Source organism: Schistocerca serialis, chromosome 2 (genome assembly GCF_023864345.2).
Source record: "Schistocerca serialis cubense isolate TAMUIC-IGC-003099 chromosome 2, iqSchSeri2.2, whole genome shotgun sequence".
Taxonomy (NCBI): Eukaryota; Metazoa; Arthropoda; class Insecta; order Orthoptera; family Acrididae; genus Schistocerca; species Schistocerca serialis.
Genome location: NC_064639.1, coordinates 489,818,784 through 489,831,654, shown reverse-complemented (window position 1 = coordinate 489,831,654; position 12,871 = coordinate 489,818,784).

Here is a 12,871-nt window from a genome sequence, read left to right as displayed (position 1 = left end):
GGCCCATTTTAGCCCGTACAGCACTTAGCGTATTTTACGTGTTGTTACTTCGCTGCTACAGACAGATATCTTCAGAAGTACAGATAAATGTTGTGTTCGCGTTTTACAGATATCTTAAAAATATGATACCAGAAAGTTATTTTGGCTTACAAATGTGAATATCAATGGTATTTTGATTCTTCGGCAAGGTATCACAGCTCAGACACCGCTTTATTTACATTTTTTCAGTAACAGGATAACAAATGACAGTTACGAATATCTAGTGGCATCGATATGAACTAAGTCAGTTGGGCTCTGGACTCAGTGACGAATATACTGGGTGGTGGTGCTGCCTCTAATTGCTTAAATATAGGCTGATGTATGATTTCGACAGTTGACGATTAGCAACCAGAGTGTATTAGATGGATTGTTATTTTGACAATTTACGAGTTGTTTGGCTATATGGACGTAAATATATTGCATTATCTACGAGTTACTTTCCACATAGCTATAGGCTGTGCAATGCGTTATTTTTGATGGGTTACAATTAGTAAGGGCGTGTGTATAGAGCCTTGTACGTGAGTTATGTAGGAGTAGTTTGCAGGTCTGTATGCCGTGGGGCATGTCAGAGCATGTGTTCTCTGATACATATACTCCATCCCTAAATAAATTGCTCCCAAATAAATAAAGTACACTCCTTCGTCTCTCCATCAGCCTAGTGTGGGCTGAGTTCTTTTACCAGCAACCCCTAGGAAGAGTGTGCACTCTGGAGGCTTAGGTTAGAGGTGGTGAGCTTCGTTTGCAACAACTTTCTTAGGTTGGTAGCGAAAGCCCAAGTGACCTTTCTTTACTGCCAGAATTCAAACTCGGGGCCAGTTCCTAGGAACAGGTGGCGGATTGGACCTTGAAAAGTAGTTGAAACTATGTAGTTGAAAGGATAGTGAACTCCTTTTCTTACCTATATGAACACATTGTATGCCGCTATCTTGAATAATGGTAGTTGCGTCATCAGATTACATCACACAACAGAGGATAGCACCCTCTGGTGGTGGTAGTGTGTACTAAGTCAGTTGGAGTCTGGAGCTCGTAGTGAGCACAAACACTGGATGGTTGTACTGCATGAAATAAAGACTTCAGTCCGAGTCCTTTCCCACCATTTTCTTAGCAGTAGTAGAGATACACCAAAATTCAAACTTCCCACCAGCTCCTATGATAAGGTGACTTAGGTTACTACAAGTGTCCTTTCTTTCGCGCCATTTCCTTCGCTTAGTATAGATACGCGAATTGACATTTGTTTACCATAAAAATTCAAACTTGGCACCAGTTTGTGGGAGGAAGTGGCGGTCGGGTGACTTAGGGTAGTGGAGGTAGGCCAAGTGAGCTATCTTCCTGCGATTTTCTTTGCTTAGTAGAGATGATTGTTGTGTGATGCTTCATTCTCTTGGAATTTGAACTTCCCGCCATTTTTCTGGGGGGGGGGGGGGGGGGAGGGCATGGCACTTTCCCACCAAAATTCAAGCTTCCCGCCAGGGGTGTGTGGCAGGGGGTGTGTCACTTGCGTCACTAGTCACGTCATGGACGTCATCTGGGGTGACCTACTTTGGGGTGACGTCCTGGTCTGGGGTGACCTACTTCGGGGCGATGTCATCTTGAGGGTGTGATTGTGACGTCACGGCCCCCATCTTATGGGTGCGTGTCTGTGACGTCACGGCCGCCATCTTGGATAACATTACTTGGGATGACCTACTTAGGGTTAACAACGGCACTTGGGGTTGGATGACGTCATAACCGCCATCTTGGATAATGGTACTTGGGGTGACACCGGCCTAGCCCCCCTACTGTCGAAGCATTGCTTGCTCGCACATAATTCATCATGAGTTTGAGAAAGGTAAATTTTTATCATGATTTTTCTTTATTGATCGGGTCAGGTAATCTGACTGTCGAGATGTAATTAAACAAAATTAACTGCCCAACTGTCTTGAATTCAGGGTTAAAGAGTCACCACTTCTTTAGATATCATTAACTAATTTTATGGCACAGTCACACTTTTTATAAAAAGTGAATTTAGTAAAGAGTGTTGCAATTGTTAAGCAGTCTGAGTTTCACAGTACAGTTTATGACCGTTAGACTGTTCTACATCACTCAGGAAATTCAGCTTCTACCACTGTCTCCATACAAAAATTTTATTTTCTAATCGTGTGTTGCCACATTGTATTTAGCGGAACACAGTTGCTCAAACATTAAGCATGATGTTCATAGCATAGTTACTTTTCCTTGCATTGCACTTGGGCAAGACGTTTCTTTCTTTAGCTGGTTTGATGCGGCGCTGTATATTAATATTCACCATTTTTGTGCAGTACGGAGTTTCCGTTGCCACAAGGTAAGTCACGAAAGTTTGTTAGGACCAATTTAACATCACAGTTATAACACAGTAACAGCATTCACAGTCATTCGTTGCATTTCAAAATCATCATCAGGGTCAGAGGTAAAGCTCATCTCAAATCTCATTTCTTATGCAGATATCCTTACTGTTACAGTGCAGTGTTACATTAGCATGTGTGCGGTTTAATATTTGGAATTTTATTTAGTCAGTTTGCGTATGTAAATTTACACAGCATTTTAACAGAATCATTTTGGACAGATATTCTTTCAAAGTTCAGCTTTTAATTTTATGTAGAATTCTTGCTCTATTAGTTTCGGTTGTTGGAATTACAAGACACGTACTGTGATGTCACGCACTGTAGCTCTGCTCACTGCACTGCACACCACAGGATTTCACAAGATAGCTTATTTAATTTACAGTTTTACGTTTTCTAGTCATTTTTGGCAAAAGTTAATTGCAATACAGTTGCACGATTTCAGATGGATTTGGCGCCCCCTTTTTTACCAGATAACGTCTACGTATGTACACCACTTGCACTGCTCAGGTTCATGTTGGAACACAGACGCACACGAAAGTTAAGGACAGGAAACCAGTTTACATACGCGAACAATAAACAAGACTAAAAGCAAAAAAAACAGTTGTTCTCTGTCTTCTACCTCTGAGAAACTCAAACCAAGAACTGTCGCTGCATTTGCTATTCGTACGTGTGAGTCTGACGTACGCATGGTACACTCTTGTGCTAAATGGTCACATCCAAGCTAATTTTTCGTAAGGTTACATTCTGCGTTGGTTCTCAGAGAATACGATTTAGAGAACTGCAGCAAATCTTTGCAATTGCATCACAGATCAAACACAGAATTACTTACCAGTCTACTGAGATGTTTACTTTAGATACCACATACTGTGCGATTTACGCCATTGAGATTCACCTTGAAACTAATCTGTTATGTGTTGAAACTGTTGTAAATTTGCCACAGACTAACCCTGAATATTCAAATACGTCTACCTAATATTTTATATAATATCTGACTAAGACTGAACTTTGCATCTGACTAAAAGCGAATATTTCATCTACGTTTGAAATATTTAAGCGCAATGGATAACAGGTAAATCGATAAGACCCACTAAAAAATGTACAAATGACGCAATGGTAGCATGTTACTATTCTTTACTCGAAAGCGGTCATCATACAACGATTCTGATTTCATCGACACAACCAACACTATACCTTCTACCATTCTGTACTTATTCACATCTGAAAAATCCTTACAGAGTTATGGGAGATGAGGGGACAATTTGACACCTACCTGTAGTCTTGTTAGTAGGCTGCCTCTCACCGGAACAGAAAGCTGAAAGGAACGTGATGAAGTGCTATATTCTGAAACAAATGATCCTGCAGCGTACTACCTCGGCATAGACCAAGTAGATTCTAAGATTTTTATTTTTTGAATCAGAAGATTCGCTGTATGAACTTTTTAAAGTTCAATCTCAATAGTATTTCCGATTTTATTACCAAAATAGTGACTTCATTTTGAAACAGAATGTCCATTTTCACTTAAAGGATCTAGCGACGAACAAAGACAGGATGTGGTGAAAAAGTGTAAGATATATTGATTTCAATGAAGATCAACTAGATCACAGAAAGGGAAAATACCATCATATTGTTAAATTTAATTTATCTATGTTGTATGAAAATGTTTTACTGCTTCAGTCACTTTTCGCTAATATGTAATTAGTAAGATGCATTTTTGCAAGATGACTTGGACAAAATTTCTAGTTTATCTAGTGAATGGTAGTTAGCTCTAAATGTAGAAAAATGTAGATTACTGCAGATGAGTACGACAAAAAAAACCATAAAGTTCAGGTACAGCATTAACATTGTGCTGGTTGACAAAGTTGCGCTGTTTAAATATCTTGGCGTTGCAAAGTGATATGAAATGGAACGAATGTGTAAGAATTGTGATAGGGAAGGCGAATGGTCGCTTCGGTTTATTGGGAAAATTTTAAGGATGTGTGGGTCACCTGTGAAGGAGACTGCATATAGGAAGCTAGTGAGACCTATTTTTTAGCGTAGTTCGAGTGTTTGGGATGCGCACTAGGTCAGATTAAAGGAAGATATCGAAGCAATTCATAAGCAGGCTGCTGGACTTGTTTCTGATAGTTTCGAAAACACGCAAGTATTACAGAGATGCTTCAGGAACTCAAATGGGAATCCGTGGAGGGAAGGTGACATGTTTTTCGAGGAACACTGCCGAGAAAATTTAGAGAACCGACTTTTGAAGTGGACGGCAGAATGATTGTACTACCGCCACCAACATACATTTTGCGTAAGGACGACGAAGATAAGGAACTAGAAATTAGTACGCACACGGAGGCATAGAGACAGTCATTTTTCTTTCTATTTGGGAATGGTACATGGAAGAAAATGATTGGCAGCGGTACGAGGCACCCACCGGTACGCACAGTTCGATGGGTTTCTGGATATGTATGTAGAAGTAGATGTAGACTGATTTGCTCAGTTGTGAACCGCTTTCTCTTGAATGAATAATCCAGTTTTTGTGAAACTGTAATCGTTTATTTGTCTGTACATGTACATCACATCTACCGATTCGAATCCGTTGAGGAAGACGATGTAAAGCACGTAGATCATTATCATTTCACTGGCGCGTGCCGAGGCATGGCATTTATTAACTGCAGTATGATCTAAGGGCCCTACTATATTGAGACAGTTGTGTTCCATAAACTGAGCAGTTACGATTGGCATTTCTTGATCATGCACTTATGTGAACAAACAACAACAGACGAGAGTAAAGAAGAACTGACGCTAAATATAGTTCGCATTTCTATTCTGGTGTCGCGAATGGAAAAGTACCAATCATTCACAATGAGTGTTTCAGTAATGAACAAAGAAAGGGACTGCAACATAAAGTTCATATTTATTGATTCATTAAATTTTTTATGCACTCCCTTGAAAAATGTACGTCACACCTAAAACCAGAAGAACCCAAGATAATGAGGACATATTTCCCCAATGACTGAGATTTCAGCCTTGTCAATCAGGAGGGAATTTTCCCATGAGAATATGCAAGCAACGAATGGATTCTGCTGGAAGATTCCCTGAACTTAATCGATAAGTTTATGAGTCTATTAAAAGACGAAACAATACCACAGGCTGAATAGCAGAGAGACTGTAACATATGGGAAGCATTCAGTAGTATGACACTGTAGAATGCTTTGATTTGTATTTAAAAACTGATGCGCTGCTCCTTGCTGGCATGTTCGTAAACTTTCGTGGTATTTGCCGTAAGACATATCAACTGCATCCTTTGCATTACATTGCCTCAATTGATTTGGCATGGGATGTACTGGTGAAAATAAATAAAGCAGAATTCAGCTTTTTACCAATATCGAACAACTCCAGACGTATCAAAAGTGGAACTGTTCATAGTACTTGCAGATATGTAGCTGCTAATAACGGATTCATGATTGGTTAGGATAAAAAATCGATGTATCTTACATAATTCATTTTCACGCACATAGCCTACACAGATGGGCGATATTGCCACATCTTCCCATATCTAATTTTGAATGACTTGCTCTCCAGACAGCTTCAAATGGTGGAGTATGTATCAGGCTATTCGAACGTTGGGTACATACTGGAATTAGATCTTGAATTCGCTGAAAGTATGCACGATCTACATTCACATTTGCTCCTATATCCGGAAAACATGGCATCACCATTACACTGTAAAAAAACAAAGAAATTGTTTGCAGCTTTGAAAGATAAGAAATAATATTTCAAAAGTTACAGAAATCTAAAACAATGCTTACAAAACAAATTGGTATTAAAAACGATTCCCTGAATCTTACCGTTTAGGCAAGCTCCATGGATCAAACCATACACAGAGACTAATGGCAAAAGTGCATGAATTTGAGAAGAATTTCTTTCAACTCATGAATAATGCTGTATTCTCCAAAATTATGCAAAATGTGCGAAAGATGCGGGGCATTAGACTAGCAACATCTTGGGAGGTACTGTGGCTTGCGAGGTTTCCATGTAGATGTATATGTTAATGTACAACATGTGTGGAACAAGCTTGTACGTCAGGTCCATAGATTAGATTAGATTAGATTTACTTTCATTCCAATTGATCCGTAGTGAGGAGGTCCTCCAGGATGTGGAACATGTCAGAAAAACAAGTGGAATGATCGTCATTTTTTAATGAACACTATATGAAAGTCATTTTACAAATACTAATGCACTGAATTTAAAATAAAAAAGTTTTCTATTTATTTATAAGGTAATAAACATGTAATACAACTACTGTCATACTTATTTACAATGAACTTATTGCTGTACTGAAATTGCACAGAAGTTATATTGTACTTATATATATACACACAAATCAGTTGGTTTTACTGAGAAATTCATCAATGGAGTAGAAGGAATTGGCCACCAATAGATCCTTTAGGCTTCTCTTAAACTGAATTTCATTGGTTGTTAAGCTTTTTATGGCTGCTGGCAAGTTATTGAAAATGTATGTTCCTGAATAATGCACACCTTTTTGTACAAGACTAAGTGACTTTAAATCCTTGTGAAGATTATTCTTATTTCTAGTATTGATTCCATTAATTGAGCTGTTGGTTTGAAAAAATGATATATTTTCAATGACAAATTTCATTAAGGAATAAATATATTGGGAAGCAGTAGTTAGTATCCCTAGTTCCCTAAACAGGCTTCTGTGGGATGTTCTTGAGTTCACACCACATATAACTTTTATTGCACGTTCTTGTGCCTGGAAAACTTTAGCTTGGCTTGATAAATTACCCCAAAAAATAATCCCATATGACATTATGGAATGAAAGCAAGCATAGTATGCCAGCTTTTTCATTTTTATATCCGCTATGTCTGAGAAAATTCGCATTGCAAACAGAGATTTGTTAAGACGCTTCAATTTTTTGGCAGGTAGTGTAGTAGCCAAGTTATAAATGTAGTCAGTTGTAGCTTTATGTATTGGTCTGATTATTCATCCATTCATTTGTGTGAAACCATTTGTAGGTGCAACCAAATCAACACCCTTGATTCAGATGGTGGTTGTTCTATGTATTGTTGTTGTTGTGGTCTTCAGTCCTGAGACTGATTTGATGCAGCTCTCCATGCTACTCCATCCCGTGAAAGTTTCTTCATCTCCCAGTACCTACTGCAGCCTACATCCTTCTGAATCTGCTTAGTGTATTCATCTCTTGGTCTCCCTCTACGATTTTTACCCTCCACACTGCCCTCCATTACCAAATTGGTGCATTGATGCCTCAGAACATGTCCTATCAACCGATCCCTTCTTCTAGTCAAGTTGTGCCACAAACTCCTCTCCTCCCCAATTCTATTCAATACCTCCTCGTTGAAACTTCCTGGTAGATTAAAACTGTGTGCCCGACCGAGACTCGAACTCGGGACCTTTGCCTTTCGCGGACAAGTGCTCTACCAACTGAGCTACCGAAGCACGACTCACGCGCGGTACTCACAGCTTTACTTCTGCCAGTACCTCGTCTCCTACCTTCTAGACTTTACAGAAGCTCTCCTGCGAACCTTGCAGAACTAGCACTCCTGAAAGAAAGGATATTGCGGAGACATGGCTTAGCCACAGCCTGGGGGATGTTTCCAGAATGAGAATTTCACTCTGCAGCGGAGTGTGCGCTGATATGAAACTTCCTGGCAGATTAAAATTGTGTGCCCGACCGAGACTCGAACTCGGGACCTTTGCCTTTCGCGGGCAAGTGCTCTACCAACTGAGCTACCGAAGCACGACTCACGCCCTGCAAGGTTCGCAGGAGAGCTTCTGTAAAGTTTGGAAGGTAGGAGACGAGGTACTGGCAGAAGTAAAGCTGTGAGTACCGGGCGTGAGTCGTGTTTCGGTATCTCAGTTGGTAGAGCACTTGCCCGCGAAAGGCAAAGGTCCCGAGTTCGAGTCTCGGTCGGGCACACAGTTTTAATCTGCCAGGAAGTTTCATACTCAGTAGTAAAGCTGCTTTAGAAAGAGGAGAAAGGGGTAATGTAGACAATTTTTGACCTATTTTTATGCCATCAGTGTTTGCTAAAGTTATTGAAAAGCCTGTATATGTAAGGATAATTGATTATTTTATACCACACGATTTGCTATCAAATGTACAGTTCAGCTTAAGAAGTCGTTTAACAAATGAAAATGCTATAGTCTCTTTTCTCTGTGAGATACTGGATGGGTTAAACAAAAGGTTTCGAACGCTAGGTATATTTTTTTATTTAACTAAGACATTTCTGTTGATCACAAAATATTGCTCCAGGAGTTGGACCATTACGGAACACGGGGAGTAGCTCACAATTAGTTCACCTATTACTTCAGCAACAACTGCAAAATGTTATTAGTCACAATGTTGAGAATGGCTGTGATGTGGGGTCTGAGTGGGGTACAGTCAAGTGGGGGGTGCCCGAGGGATCAGTGTTGGGGCCACTCCTGTTCCTTATTTACACTGCTGGCCACCGTAAATGCAACACCAAGAAAGACAAGAGGTAGCACAACAAAATTTATTTTGTAGATAACATGTTGACCAAGTATCAAATGATTACATTTACAGACGTCTCTGACATGTGGTTCCTGCCAGAATCAGTAGCCAGAGTAGCCGCCATTGTTGGAGATCACCGCTGCCACACGTCTCGGCATTGAGTCAAAGAGACGTTGGATGTGTTCCTGGGGTACAGCAGCCCAAGCAGCTTCCACACGTTGCCAAAGATCATCTGGTGTGGCAGCTGGGGATGTAATCTGGGTCACTCGTTGAGCAACCATGGACCACATGTTTTCTATCGGCGAAAGATCCGGAGAGCGAGCTGGCCAGGGAAGCACTTCAATCTGGTTATTGACGAAGAACCTTTGGACAATGCGTGCCACGTGTGGTCGCGCATTATCCTGTTGAAATATGGCTGTGGCCGAGCCCTGAAGGTAAGGAAGGACAACTGGCTCCAGCACCTCGGATATGTAGCGCCAGCTATTTAAAGTACCGGCAATGCGTACTAGAGGCGTGCGAGAGTAATATCCAATACCGCCCCATACCATAATACCCGGTGCAAGACCAGTGTGGCGGTGCATAATGCAGCTGTCCAGCATCCTCTCTCCACGGTGTCTCCACACTCGAATCCGACCATCGTGGTGCTGCAGACAGAAGCGTGCCTCGTCAGTAAAGACAACGTCATTCCATTCTGCCGTCCACATCCGTCTGTCATCACACCATTGGCGACGGAGACGTCTGTGGTTCTGCGTCAATGGTAGACGAAGCAATGGACGTCTTGCGGACAGACCACTCTGCTGTAAACGGCGTCGAATGGTACGCGCAGACACTGGATGATGCGTTACAGACGCAATGTGCTGTGCTATGGTTCGGGATGTCACTGAGCGATCCGTCACTGCCATGCGCACAATTTGCCTATCAGCACGTGCAGTGGTGCACCGAGGTGAATGCGATCGACCACGTCGGTCCGTCGTACCCTCCTGCATCCAACGGTTACATATCCGCATTACAGTTGTTTGGTTTCGTCGAACACGACTAGCGATTTCTCTGTACGATAATCCACAATCTCGGTAAGCCACGATCCTTCCTCTGTCGAACACGGATACTTGATCAAACGATGTTCGCTGTTGTCTACGAGGCATAACTGATCGTCTTGTGAAACAACCACAAAGTAAACACACGTGCCGAACTTGCCAAGCCTTAAATGGCGCTATGAGGTGGCGCCACAGGCGCGCGTGATGTGCGTCTGCGCTGAAATTCTAATCAGTTGCATATCTCATCGCTGCAAACCCATAGTGTAAATTTCACTTGATTCGGATGCTTCCTTCAGGGTGTTGCATTTACGGTGGCCAGCAGTGTATATAAATGATGTGCCCTCTAATATTACAGGTAACCCTAAAATATTTCAGTTTGCTGATGACACTAGCTTGGATAGTAAAGGATGTTGTGTGCAACATTGGCTCAGTTTCAGATAGAGCAGTTCATGGCCTAAGTTCATGGCCTGTAGAAAATAAAGTAACACAAAATCACAGTAAGACCCAGTTTTTACAGTTTCTAACACGCAATTCAACAAAACCTGACGTTTTAATTTCACACAATGGGCATATGATCAGTGAAACTGAACGGTTCAAATTTCTAGGTGTTCAGATAGACAGTAAACTCTTGTGGAAAGCCCACGTTCAGGATCTTGTTCAAAGATTTAATGCTGCCATTTTTACTGCTCGAACAGTATCTGAAGTGAGTGATCATTCGACACGAAAAGCAGCCTGCTTTGATTATTTTCATTCGCTTATCTCGTGTGGTATTATATTCTGGGGTAACTCTTCCCATTCTAAAAGGGTATTTTTGGCTCAGAAACGGGCGGTTCGGCAATAAGTGATGTAAGTTCACCAACCTCTTTTCGAACCATGTTCACGAGTCTGGGTATTTTGACATTGGCCTCTAAATACATATATTCCTTACTGCCATTTCTTGTTAACAATATTAGCTTGTTCCCAAGAATAAGTAGCTTTCACTCAGTTAGTACTAGGCAGAAATCAAACTTGCATTTGGATCGGACTTCCTTAACTATTGTGCAGAAAGGTGTGCAGTATACTGCTGCATCCATTTTCAGTAAACTACCACTCGAATTCGAAAATCTCAGCAATAACAGCAATAATCCACGCGCTTTCAATTCGAAACTGAGGAGTTTCCTCATGGGTCTCTCCTTCTACCCTGTCGCGGAGTTTCTTGAAAAATTAAGCTGATTCTTGTTGTATTGTTGATTGCGTTGACATAAACTTATTGATTGACGTTTTTCGTGTTCATAAACATTTTATTTTTATTTGTTATTACTTTTATGTTGTAATTCCATACTGACACGTTCCATGACCTTTGAGATATACTCCTCAATTTGGTCCTACTGAACTTGACGTGTGAATAAAAAAAAAATCTGTTCTACCCTCCTGTGTAATCATTCTATATCCTTTGTTAGTCCTATTTGGTACAGGTCCCACACAGTTCAGCATTATTCTAGGATGGGTTACAACATTTATTTTACAAGCAGTCCCCTCTGTAGATCGATTGCATTTTCCTAGTATCTGTAGTCTGCTACTTGCTTTTCCGAGCCACTGAGCCTTTGCATCTTTCCATTTCATGTCGCTACAAATTATTACACTCAGTTTCTTGAATTAGTTGATCAATTCCAGTTGTGGCACATCCATATTGTTGTCAGTGGGTACTACTTGTTTCGTTATGTAAACTGCAAAATTGTACACTTCTGAACTGTGAAGGAAGTGGACTATCTTTCCAGCACTTTGGAATCTTATCCAGATCTTATTGAATATTGTTCAGCTTTTTCCAGACAGTACTCATCTATACAAACAGCTAAATTGAAGTCCCTTGTCATGCTTTTCTCTCTGTATATGAACGTAAATTAGAGGAATTACTGTAGGTACTTTGATGCTGTTTTACGAATACCTAGGCTCACTGGCGGTGAAAGTTTATGTATAAAAGCTATTACTGCAATGCCAGACAGGCCGACCAGTCGTAGATACTTAGTGCAAAGCTGTGCCAGGTTGCTAGTATCATCTGTGAAAAGTCTGAGGTTACTGTTAATGTTATCTGCAGGGTCTCTAATATTAAACACGAGCAGCTAGGATCCAATCACACATTCCTGGAGTACGCCTAAAGCTACTTCTAAATCTGTCAATGATGCTCAATATCAGATAATATGCTGTGACCCCCTTTAAGAAATACTGAATCCAGTCACAAATGTCGCTAGATAGCCCACACGATCGTACTTCCGATAGTAAACGTATGTGTCAAATGCTATCCTGTGTGTCTACATTAATTTCTTTTCTCTCCTTTTTATGCTTTACGCTAGTTTCCTCTCCTTTCTTAGAAGTATTCCTTCGTAGATCGTTCCGTTCACCTATTTTACTTCTACCATTTTCTTACACGTTCTAAAACAACCCATATATTTTGCCTCTTCATTTTTAATTTACCATAATTTGCTGCAATATTTGTTTGTAAAGGTCCATCTAGATCAATTAAATTTTACAATTCACTATCATTGGTTTCGCTACTCCCATCTTCAGAACTGCTCCAAATATAAAAAAACGGCGATGATACCAACTAAGTTCAATTAGCTGAAGCAAAATCTACAACAGCCCTGTGATAAATAAGAAAAATAAAAAGTATTTATATGGTTAACAGTGATGCATACCATCCATACATACCATAAAATATTTTGATGCAGGTATCAACGCTAAAATCTGTATTTTTAGGTACATAGTAAGTGCTGACGATGGCCTGGATGAGTTTGGTATTTATACAGATAACAGAGGGCAGCAGAGGGCACTATAGCTAAAGTACACCAGTATCGTAAATTTAATAGCTAAAATGCAGATGCGTGGTCATTAATTAAAATTACTTCACATGGCAACATGACCGTCTGACAGTAAAACATGAACTGACATACAATATGTGGAA